The sequence below is a fragment of the Callithrix jacchus genome, chromosome 1 (genome assembly GCF_049354715.1).
Source record: "Callithrix jacchus isolate 240 chromosome 1, calJac240_pri, whole genome shotgun sequence".
NCBI classification, from domain to species: domain Eukaryota; kingdom Metazoa; phylum Chordata; class Mammalia; order Primates; family Cebidae; genus Callithrix; species Callithrix jacchus.
The window spans coordinates 210,292,782-210,303,286 of record NC_133502.1 but is presented as its reverse complement, the minus strand read 5'-3'; the positions used below and the strand labels follow the sequence as shown (position 1 = coordinate 210,303,286).

Below are 10,505 nucleotides of genomic sequence, written 5' to 3'. Positions count from 1 at the left end.
AGTATGCTCTAAATGTGGAAGTAATTTGGTGAGCTCCATAAGCTAAAACAGGAGCTCGCAGGCATTTAACAACACATATTATTTTAAGCTGATAATATGCCAGGAACAGATGCTGGGGGATACAATGAACCAACTGGATAAACATCTCTGTCCTTATGAAATGTACATCCCAGTGATTAATGATTTACTATGAGACCATTTATAATGTGTAACAACCAGGTAAAATATCTACTGTGGATTTTTTGGTAGCAGTGTCTGAAAGCTTTGAAATTCTAAAAAAGAAAATAAAGGAATTTAAAATGTTTAAATCGGTGCATTTAGATAGTATATTATGTAAGTGACTATTTGCTAAGTATCCCAAAGGTAAGATATTAGAGATCCCAATTTAATCATTTAAAGTAAATACTTTTTATATTGACCTTATCCTTATCAAAAAGTGTACTATTATAGTGACAGGCCATGCAGTCTCAAAATCAACAACATTCATGTAAATTGATAAGTTGATAGAAATCTCATGATAATGAGGCAGGCCAGTCATTGAATTTTTCAGTTTTTTAGAAGCATAATTTGAAGACTTGTAAAATTAATAGAACAGTTGAAATTTATTTTTAAACATCAGACAGGTAATGTATTGATGTAAAAAGGTTTAAGGAAGGAGATTTGGAATCTTGTAAAATTAATAGGACAGTTGAAACTGACCTTTACTTTTAAACGTCAGTCTGGTAATGTCTGATGTTGTAAAAAGGTTCACACTCAGGTTTGAGTGTGGAAACCCAATCGTCATCCTTAGGAATTAAAAAAGAACTAAAATAGACGTAAAAAAAAAATGCACATGGGTACCTTTTAACCAGTATTACCAGGCACCCGGAAATGAATGCTTTCAAGTGAAATAAGAAAAGATCACAGTTCTTATTTGGGTTAGTGCTTCTGATAGGCATAGCAGGAATGAATGAATGAATAAATAAATGAATGAATTTTATTAGCATATATAATTAATAAGTAAAGAACTTTACAAGATAATTTTAGATAGTGATAAGTACCATAACATCAGTAAAATGGGGTCTATGATAAGTGAATTAAATATTCACTTGAACACCTAATACATTTCTAAACTTATTGTGGCCAAAGGGCTCCCGATTCCCCTCACCACCAGCTTCTCACCAGGGGATGCTTCTGTAGATTGTGAGGTCTGGGAAGCTTTTGAAGATGTTATTTGAGTTGAGATATGAATGGTGAAGTATCTGTGTGCATTCCAGGTGGAAAAGCGTTGGCTTTGGGGTGGAAATGAGTTTAGTGTATTTGAGACAGTCAGTATGAAATGCTGGAATGTATCCAGAGAAGAAATAGTGGTAGATGAGGTTGGAGAGGTGGAAAGGGCCTTGATATTTTAGGGCAGAATAAGGAGTTAGGATGTCACTTTAATGATGGCAGCAAGTCTGTAGAGTGTTCTAGGTCTGGGGATTGAGGGCCTCATGACTGTGGCTACTGTGTAGTGATGACTGGTAGAGGCAGAAGAGGAAATGAGGACCTTTCAGAGCTGTTGTCTGGGCAAGAAGCCATAGGAGCTGTGTAGATGGAGCCTGGGCCAGCTTTGGCAATCTACTTTGCAGACAGAGCTAAGAACTTAAGTGTGGGTTCTATGTGGAAGGCAGGAGACGAGCAGTCAAGAGTTGATTTCTAGGTTTTAGTTGAGCAACTGAATGTGTGATGGTTCAATTACTAAGATGGGGAAAATTCGAGAAGTTGGTGGTGAGGGGAATCAGAAGATACCTTTGGCCACGATTGGTTTTAGATACTTATTAGATAGTCAAGAGAGGTGGTTTAGTGGGCCGTGGAATAAATGTCTGTGGTTCAGTGGGGAGGTCAAGATTAAAATGACAAAGGCAGGTGTCAGCAACACAGAGCTGACTTCAAAGCCGTGAGACTGAATAACTCCCTACAAGGGGAGGGGCTGAGTTCACTTCCTCAAATTGAGAAAGTTGGACAGGATGGTGTTGAAGGTCCCATCTTTTCCAAAAAGTTAAATGTTGATTGAATTTCAGAGAGTCTGTAAGAAACTTGAAGTGATGGAATTTTTTTTTGTAAAATGCTTTAGCTTCTTTTAAATAATGAAAAGGATGAGTGGGAAGAAATACAGATATTTAAGTATTTGAAATCTGTATTTATTCTGAAATTGCTTGTCCACAAGCATGGTATGTAACTGCGATCAGATATCCTTCTGAAAGTGAAAATAATCTCCTTCATTTTGTAAGGCTTCAGTTAAACCTGAATGGTGGTCAATGTGAACTTATATTTATCAAAAAAATTTTAACAGCTTTATTGAGGAGTCAAGTGACACCCAAGCTGCACATATTACAAGTGTAAAGTTAGATGTTTTCACATGGGTATTCAGCCATAGAGCTGGCACCACTAGAGATAATAGATGCACTTGTCATCCCAACAGTTTCCTTGTTCCCTTCAGTACTGTCTCCCTCCTGCCTCTGATCCACAGGGAACCACTGATAAGCTTTTTGTAACTGTAGATTAGTTTTCGTTTTCTAACTTATATAAATAGGATCATACAGTAGGTATTCTTTTTTTCTGGCTTTTTTCATTCAACGTGATTATTTTGAGATTCATCCATGGTGTTTTTTGTGTCAGTAGTTCTTTTCCTTTTACTTGCGTAGTAATATTCTATTGTATGGATATACCAGATGCATTTTTCAGTCATAATGAAGTTAGACTACCTTCTATTTCCCTTCAGCGGGTCTCCGGATTTGCTGGTATTATTTGTAACCCTGAAAATTTGAGACAAGTCTCAGTTAATTTAGAAAGTTTATTTTGCCAAGTTTGAGGATGCATGCTCCTGAGACAGCCTCAGGAAGTCCTGATGACATGCCCAGGGTGGTCGGGACACAGCTTAGTTTTATACATTTTAGGGAGACGTGAGACATCAGCCAATGTATGTAAGAAGTACAATGGTTGGCCGGGCGCGGTGACTCAAGCCTGTAATCCCAGCACTTTGGGAGGCCGAGACGGGTGGATCACGAGGTCAAGAGATCGAGACCATCCTGGTCAACATGGTGAAACCCCGTCTCTACTAAAAATACAAAAAATTAGCTGGGCATGGTGGCGTGTGCCTGTAATCCCAGCTACCCAGGAGGCTGAGGCAGGAGAATTGCCTGAACCCAGGAGGCGGAGGTTGCGGTGAGCCGAGATCGTGCCATTGCACTCCAGCCTGGGTAACAAGAGCGAAACTCTGTCTCAAAAAAAAAAAAAAAAAAGTACAATGGTTGTGTCCGGAAAGGCAGGACACCTTGAAGCAAAGACAAGAAGGAGGCTTGAAACTGGAAGGAGCTTCTGGGTCACAGGTAGGTGAGAGAGAGGAGTGCTTGCATTCTTTGAGTTTTTGATTAGCCTTTCCAAAGGAGGCCATTGGCTATGCATCTATCTCAGTGACAGGCAGGTTGTCCCTAAGCAGTTCCCAGCTTGGCTTTTCCCTTTAGGTTAGTGATTTAGGGGACCCAAGGTTTATTTTCCTTTCACACACCAAAGAGACTAAAAATGTGAGTACATATACACATAGAGACACACTCCAAACTCTCTTTATAGAAGGGCTTCCTTGTTCTTGTATCCATCCCCTTCCTCCTGTTCAGGGATGAGCTTCCTGGCTTTCATTTACCAGAGCAAGCTTGACAGTGCTGTGGATAGGAAGCAGACCCACCCTTTCTGTGTGTCTGTGTTCTGTGTGATCTTCTGGGGATGTGTGTATGTTGTTGAGCTTTTTTTTTTTATATCTAGATTGTGTTTATGTCAGGGGGTTGCCTGAGATAAAACTGAAGCTTCATAGTTTAGCCTTTAGTTGTGTTTCATAGTTTAGCAGTTATGGATTCCGTTAACCTAGTACCTCAGATTTCACAAGGGAGTATAGTAAATCTTTTCTCAGTTCATAGGAATTTTGCATAGTTGGTTAAGACAGAGATGAAAATGAGACAACCACTCATTCACGTGGTAAGTAGATGCTTACCTTTAATCTCTGTGGTGTCTTGATTAAATCACTTGCTTTCTGCTTCTGTTTCTGTGCATTTGGAAAAGTTCACTGCTTTCTGGTTCCTGTGGATGATCTGAGAACACACTTGGGGATTCATGAGTTAGTCACCCTCTGGCTGTTTTTAGCATCATGAGCTCACATGCAGTGTAAGGATGTCTGGGCTCTCTGTGCTGTTATCTGGGGTTGTCTGAGGAGGAAGAGAAGCAGATATGGTAGGATGATGAGACAGGTTAGCATGCAAGTGCAGTAAAGAATTCCATTTTGGATGCTCTTAGTTAGAGTTTTCTGCAGGATGTTCTGTTTTCTAGGTAATTTGTAGATTTTTACACTGCTTTATAAAAAGCTCTTTCCCCAATTGGTAGCTTTGAATTCTTCTTCAGTATTTATGGGAAGTCATATTCTTTTTTTTTTTGAGACCGAGTTTCGCTCTTGTTACCCAGGCTGGAGTGCAATGGTGCAATCTCGGCTCACCGCAACCTCTGCCTCCTGGGTTCAGGCAATTCTCCTCCCTCAGCCTCCTGAGTAGCTGGGACTATAGGTACACACCACCGTGCCCAGCTAATTTTTTGTATTTTGAGTAGAGATGGGGTTTCACCATGTTGACCAGGATGGTCTCGATCTCTTGACCTCGTGATCTACCCGCCTCGGCCTCCCAAAGTGCTGGGATTACAGGCTTGAGCCACCGCGCCCAGCCGGGAAGTCATATTCTTGAATTAGATGTTCTGCATTACCTTACCAAAGATGACTCTACCAGTAGTGAAGCCAACAAGCAAACAGATCTGCTGCTCTGGGTATGTAAAAGATCACTTCATCTTGGTCCTTACGGGACTGCCTCATTCTCTGTGATGGCTGCAGAGCATTCACTCCATCGACTAAATGTAACATGCTTTAGTTGTCCCCACCACTTTTCCTGTTACATCTGTGCTGAAGTACATAATACTTACATGTAAATACATCGTCTCCCACATTTCCAAATTGTTCTCCATTAACATTTTATTGGTATATACTTCCACCAACAAGGTTTTAGTGTGTCTGTTTCCTTATACACTCAACAGTACAGAGTGCTACTAGAGTTTATCCGATTGGTGAAAATGTTATTTTCTTCTTATTTTTAACTTACATATCTCTTATTACAGAGTTTGGGCATCTTTTCATGTGAATAAGTCATTTGTAATTCTTTTTCTGGGAGTTCACTCTTCATATATGCAACCTATTTCTCTATTATATGGTTACCGTCTTATTGAAATGTAGGAGCGTTAGATATATTAAGCAGATTAGCTCTTGGCGATATGACTTACACTGTTGCTTTTAAGTTTGTTGTTTGTCCTTTGATGTTGCTTACCGTGTTTGCCATGAGGGGATTTTTTTATACTGATGTAATGGAATTACATCTAATTTTAAAAATTGCTTTCAAATTTTGTGTTACACTCAAAACATTTCAGATATTACCTTTATCATATTCTGAATACCTGCCTTAGCCTCTCAAAGTGCTAGGATTACAGATCCAACAGTGGCTGGAGCCACTGCACCCAGCTACCCAAGGCAAATATTGAGCCAATGTACTTGGCCATCCAAGGTTCCACCCTGGGTAGGGGAGCTCTGGCGTCGGAGGGAGCGCAGCTTCTCGGCTGAACTCTGGGATAGACACATTTCCTGATGGGCAGAGCATTCCAAGGCTCCTCACTCACATCTTCTACAGCTCCAAGTCTTGGGATGCCTCAAACCCATACTCTACATGGGCCAGCCGTCATCGAGCAGCTAGTGTGGGACAGACAGGCCAGAGTGGGCATGCAAGAGGAAGGAGACCCAGACTTTGCCTCAAGGAGATCACATTCAAGCAGGGACAGAATTACTTCAGAGTATGGCAGATTAATGGACCAAAGCCTCTGATTTTCTTCCTTCCTTTATTTCTTTTCTTTCTCTCTCTCTCTCTCCCCCTCCCTCCCTCCCTCTCTTTCTTCTCTCTCATTCTCTCTCCCTTCCTCTCTTCGTCTTTCTTTCTTTCTTTCAAGATAGAGTTTCACTCTTGTTGTCCACACTGGTGTGCAGTGGCCTCAGGTGATCCACCCACCTAGGCCTCCCAAATGCTGGGATTATATGTGTGAGCCAGTGGATCTTGCCACCTCCAATTTTCACAGAAGCAGGCACAGAGAAGTTTGGCACCCAACAGAAATGAGTTCAAATATCAGTTTCCCTAGTTCTTGGCTCAAGCTTTTCTGGTTCTCAGTGACTTCCTATGAAAGGGAATGAGAGGGATCTGTGGTGACAAAATCATGGCAGGCAAGGTGACACTCACCTGTAATCTTAGCAACTCAGGAGGTTGAGGTGGGAGGATCGCTTGAGAGCCTACCTGGGAAACATAGGAAGACCCAAACTCAAAAAAAAAAAAAAAAAAAAAAATGCTGGGCATGGTGGCTCATGCCTGTAGTCCTAGCACTTTGGGAGCCCAAGGCAGGTGGATCACTGGAGGTCAGGAGTTCGAGACCATCCTGGCCAACATGGCGAAACCCCATCCCTACTAAAAATACAAAAATTAGCCAGGCGTGGTGGTGCATGCCTGTAGTCCCAGCTACTTGGGAGGTTGAGGCAGAAGAATCGCTTAAACCCAGGAGGTGGAGGTTGCAGGGAGCTGAGATCACACCACAGCCCTCCAGCCTGGGAGGCTCCACAGAGTGAGACTCCATCTCCAAAAAAAAAAAAGAGAGAGGAAGAGACATCAACAAACATTTGGTGATGAATGGGGTAGCAGTGCCACTGCCCAGCTAAAATATATATGTATGTATGTATGTACATGTATATATCTATATATATGCATATATTTGTATTTTTAGTAGAAACTAGGTTTCTTCATGTTGACTAGGCTGGTCTCAAACTCCTGACCTCAGGGGATCCACCCACTTAGGCCTTCCAAAGTACTGAGATTACAGGTGTGAGTCACCACACATGGCCCTCCTCCTTTTTTTTTTTGAGAGGGAGTTTCACTGTGTCTCCCAGGCTGGAGTGTAGTGGCAAAATCTCAGCTCACTTCAACCTCCCCCTCCCAGGTTCAGGCATTTCTCCAGCTCAGCCTTTCGAGTAGCTGGAATTACAGGAGTGTGCCACCACACCAGGCTAGGTTTGTATTTTTAGTAGAAACTAGGTTTCTTCATGTTGACTAGGCTGATCTCAGACCCCTGACCTCAGGTAATCCACCGGCGTTGGCCTTCCAAAGTGCTGGAATTACACACAGGAGCCCACCCCACCCCCATCCCAGTAAATTTCTTGATTGCACAGAATGTATGGTGATATTGGTGGACTTACGGACATCCTCTCCAGCACTGAGTGTTGTGTCTTGGGTGTGCTATGCTTTTTGTTTGTTTGTTTTTTTGAGACAGAACCTCACTCTGTTGCCAGGCTGGAGTGCAGTGGCATGATCTTGTCTCTCTGCAACCTTCACCTCCCAGGTTCAAGTGATTCTTCTGCCTCAACCTCCTGTGTAGCTGGGACTACAGGCGCATGCCACCATGCCCAGCTAATTTTTTTAAAAAGTATTTTTAGTAGAGACAGGGTTTCACCATGTTGGCCAGGATACTGTCAATATTTTGACCTCGTGATCCAACTGCCTCGGCCTCCCAAAGTGCTGGGATTACAGGCATGAGCCACTGTGCCTGGCATGTGCTCTGCTTTTAAACTCTTTTCTTTCTAATGTGGGGCAGATTGGAAAGCATGCCTTGTTTTCATGGCCCTCATGCAGCTTGTTTGGAACTGTTTTATGTTCACAGTTTGGGAATTTGAGGCAGTATTGCTGAGCTGTCCTGTCAACCTGAATTTGAGCTCTTTATCTGCCACTAACCTTGCCATGTGATTATGAGCAAGGTACCTAGCGTCTCTGTTCTTCAATTTCTTTAACTGTAAAATGCAGATTATGCCCAGCTCATAGCACTAGTGTGAGGAATAAATGAAGATATGTGTAGATCACTTTTACATGGTATGTGACACTTGGTAGGCACCAAATCATTATTGCTGGGAGCATCAGTACATTCTTGCTTGTCTACACACACACACACACACACACACACACAGAGAGAGAGATTGCAGAGATCATACAAAGAGTTCCCATGTACCTGTACCCAGCTTCCCCTATTATTAACATCTTACATTAGTATGGTGCATTTGTTAAAGTTAATGAACAAATACTGAGATGCTTTTAATAACCCGTCTCTACTTCATTCAGATTTCTTGGGGTTATTCCTAATGTCCTTTCCTGTTCCAGTGTCCTATCCCAGACACCACATTCCATCTCATCATCATTTCTCCTTAGGCACTCTCCCTGGCTGGGTCACTCGTTGAGTTTCTTTTGATTACATTGAAATTAAATTTTGGTGTGGACAATGAGATCTCTGTTACAGAATTCTTAGGTTAAAATTTAGTCACAATAGCTGGGTGCAGTGGCTCATGTCTGTAATTCCAACACTTTGGGAGGTCGAGGCGGACTGATCACTGAAGGCCAGGAGTTTGAGACCAGCTTGGGCAACATAGAGAGACCCTATCTCTACTAAAAATAAAAAAATGTTTGCCAGGCATGGTAACACACATCTGTAATCTCAGCTACTCTGGAGGCTGAGGCATGATAATTTCTTCTTTTTTTTTTTTTGAGACGGAGTTTCGCTCTTGTTACCCAGGCTGGAGTGCAATGGCAGGATCTCAGCTCACCACAGCCTCTGCCTCCTGGGTTCAGGCAATTTTCCTGCCTCAGCCTCCTGAGTAGCTGGGATTACAGGCACGCGCCACCATGCCCAGCTAATTTTTTGTATTTTTAGTAGAGACGGGGTTTCACCATGTTGACCAGGATGGTCTCGATCTCTTGACCTCGTGATCCACCCGCCTCGGCCTCCCAAAGTGCTGGGATTACCGGCATGAGCCACCACGCCCGGCCTCGAGAATTTCTTGAACTCAGGAGGCGGAGGTTTCAGTGAGCTGAGATTGTGCGACTGTACCCCAGCCTGGAAGTGAAGCCAGATTCTGTCTCAAAAAAAAAAAAATAATAATAATAATAAAAGGCAAACCTTACTCACAAAATTATTATAGGGCACCTGGTAGTAGTAGAGCTGGGTGTGTAGTAGACTCCCGAGATCTTAACCTAAAGTCTGCCCTCCTGTGGCGAAACCTGCTTGTGTGCCGGAAAGCAGACCCGAGCTGCCGAAAACCACCTGTACCATATCCTGCCCCATTTGTCCTCCCCCAACTTCTGGTAAATAATGTCCATTGAAAAATGCTGGTTGAGCCTACGTGGTGGCCTGAGTGATAACACATCTCAGGGATGTGTGGGGTCGTGGGGTAGGAAAAGGAGGCCACTGTGTTTTTTCTGACAGTCCGCTCAAAACTGCTGGTGGCCGGTAGCTGAGCTGTGTGGTTTCTCTGAATGTTAATAACTTTCACTGCTTTGGCTTGTGTTTCCTCCTTGATATCACCAACTGAAAACAGAAGTCAGAAGTTTTTGGTTTCTGGTGCCAAATCCAAGCTGGTTTATCGGCAAACACCCCTGCCAGACAATGGAGTCTGTGTGCTGGGGCAGAGCCGCTTTCCCTTTGACACTGGCTCTTTTCTAAGAACTGAAAATAAGCTGCAGAGGCTGTGACTTCACTTTTCTTGGAACTCCTTTACCTTACCCCCCAAAATGCAGAAAACCCTCATTTAGCAGCTTTTGGATTTCTGAGTTCTCTAATTCTTTCTGTTGCATATTCTTGTAATGCTCAAGTTTGACGGACAAATTCTTCTGCATCAGGCGAAGTGAGAGGGGGAAGGAATGACCGTGTGAAGGAACTGAGTGCTTTGTCACTTGGCCTGTTTTATCGTTGGTTTAATCGTTGATGAAAAAAAGCACCTACAAGAGACACTGTGTAGAATGGCTTCCAATTCCAAGGGTCACAACCCTGTGATCTGTTGGCCAGCAGTTGGCTAGGGCTGGGGCAGATGAACATCAGGCTACAGCCCAAACTTACAGAGCAGCTGCAAGGCCAAGTGGAAAATGCATTTTCAGCCATAATGACCTACATTTAGTAGATACTTTGGAGCTTGTGCAAAAGGACATCTTCAAGGGGCCTCTGCCTCCTTGTGAAAAGGGAGATAGTGATGTCAGCCAAACCTGGGGTCCGGTCTTGGTCCTGTTGGTTCCTTTTTGACTTTGGCCTTGAAAGTCAGTCTGTGAAGTGGAGACCTCTCTTCCTTTGAAGGGTGGTACCTGGTAGGTTCTTGGGAACTGAATTAATGTTCCCCTCCTAAGAGTGGGTCTCATAGACAGGCACATACGCTGTTCTGAAATCACCTGTTGCTATCTCTGTCTCTGTTGGAGGTGCTTCCAGTGATGTGTGATTGTGTCTTACTTATCTCAGTATCCCTGCCCAGCATGGGGTCTTACATAACATACATGGGCAGTCAGTCAGTGTTAGGACTGGCTGGGTTTTAGGCTGGAAGACAGTGGAAATATACAAGCAAG

General features: G+C 43.0%; 1 long non-coding RNA gene across 1 annotated transcript; it reads right to left on the bottom strand.

The window, feature by feature from the left end:
- Positions 1-962: 962 nt before the first annotated feature.
- LOC103790438 (uncharacterized) lies at positions 963-6,394 on the bottom strand. The gene is made up of 2 exons (XR_001909365.4): positions 4,007-6,394; positions 963-2,777 (listed from the first exon to the last, which is right to left on the bottom strand). It is a non-coding gene; the product is annotated as an uncharacterized LOC103790438 (long non-coding RNA).
- Positions 6,395-10,505: the final 4,111 nt, after the last annotated feature.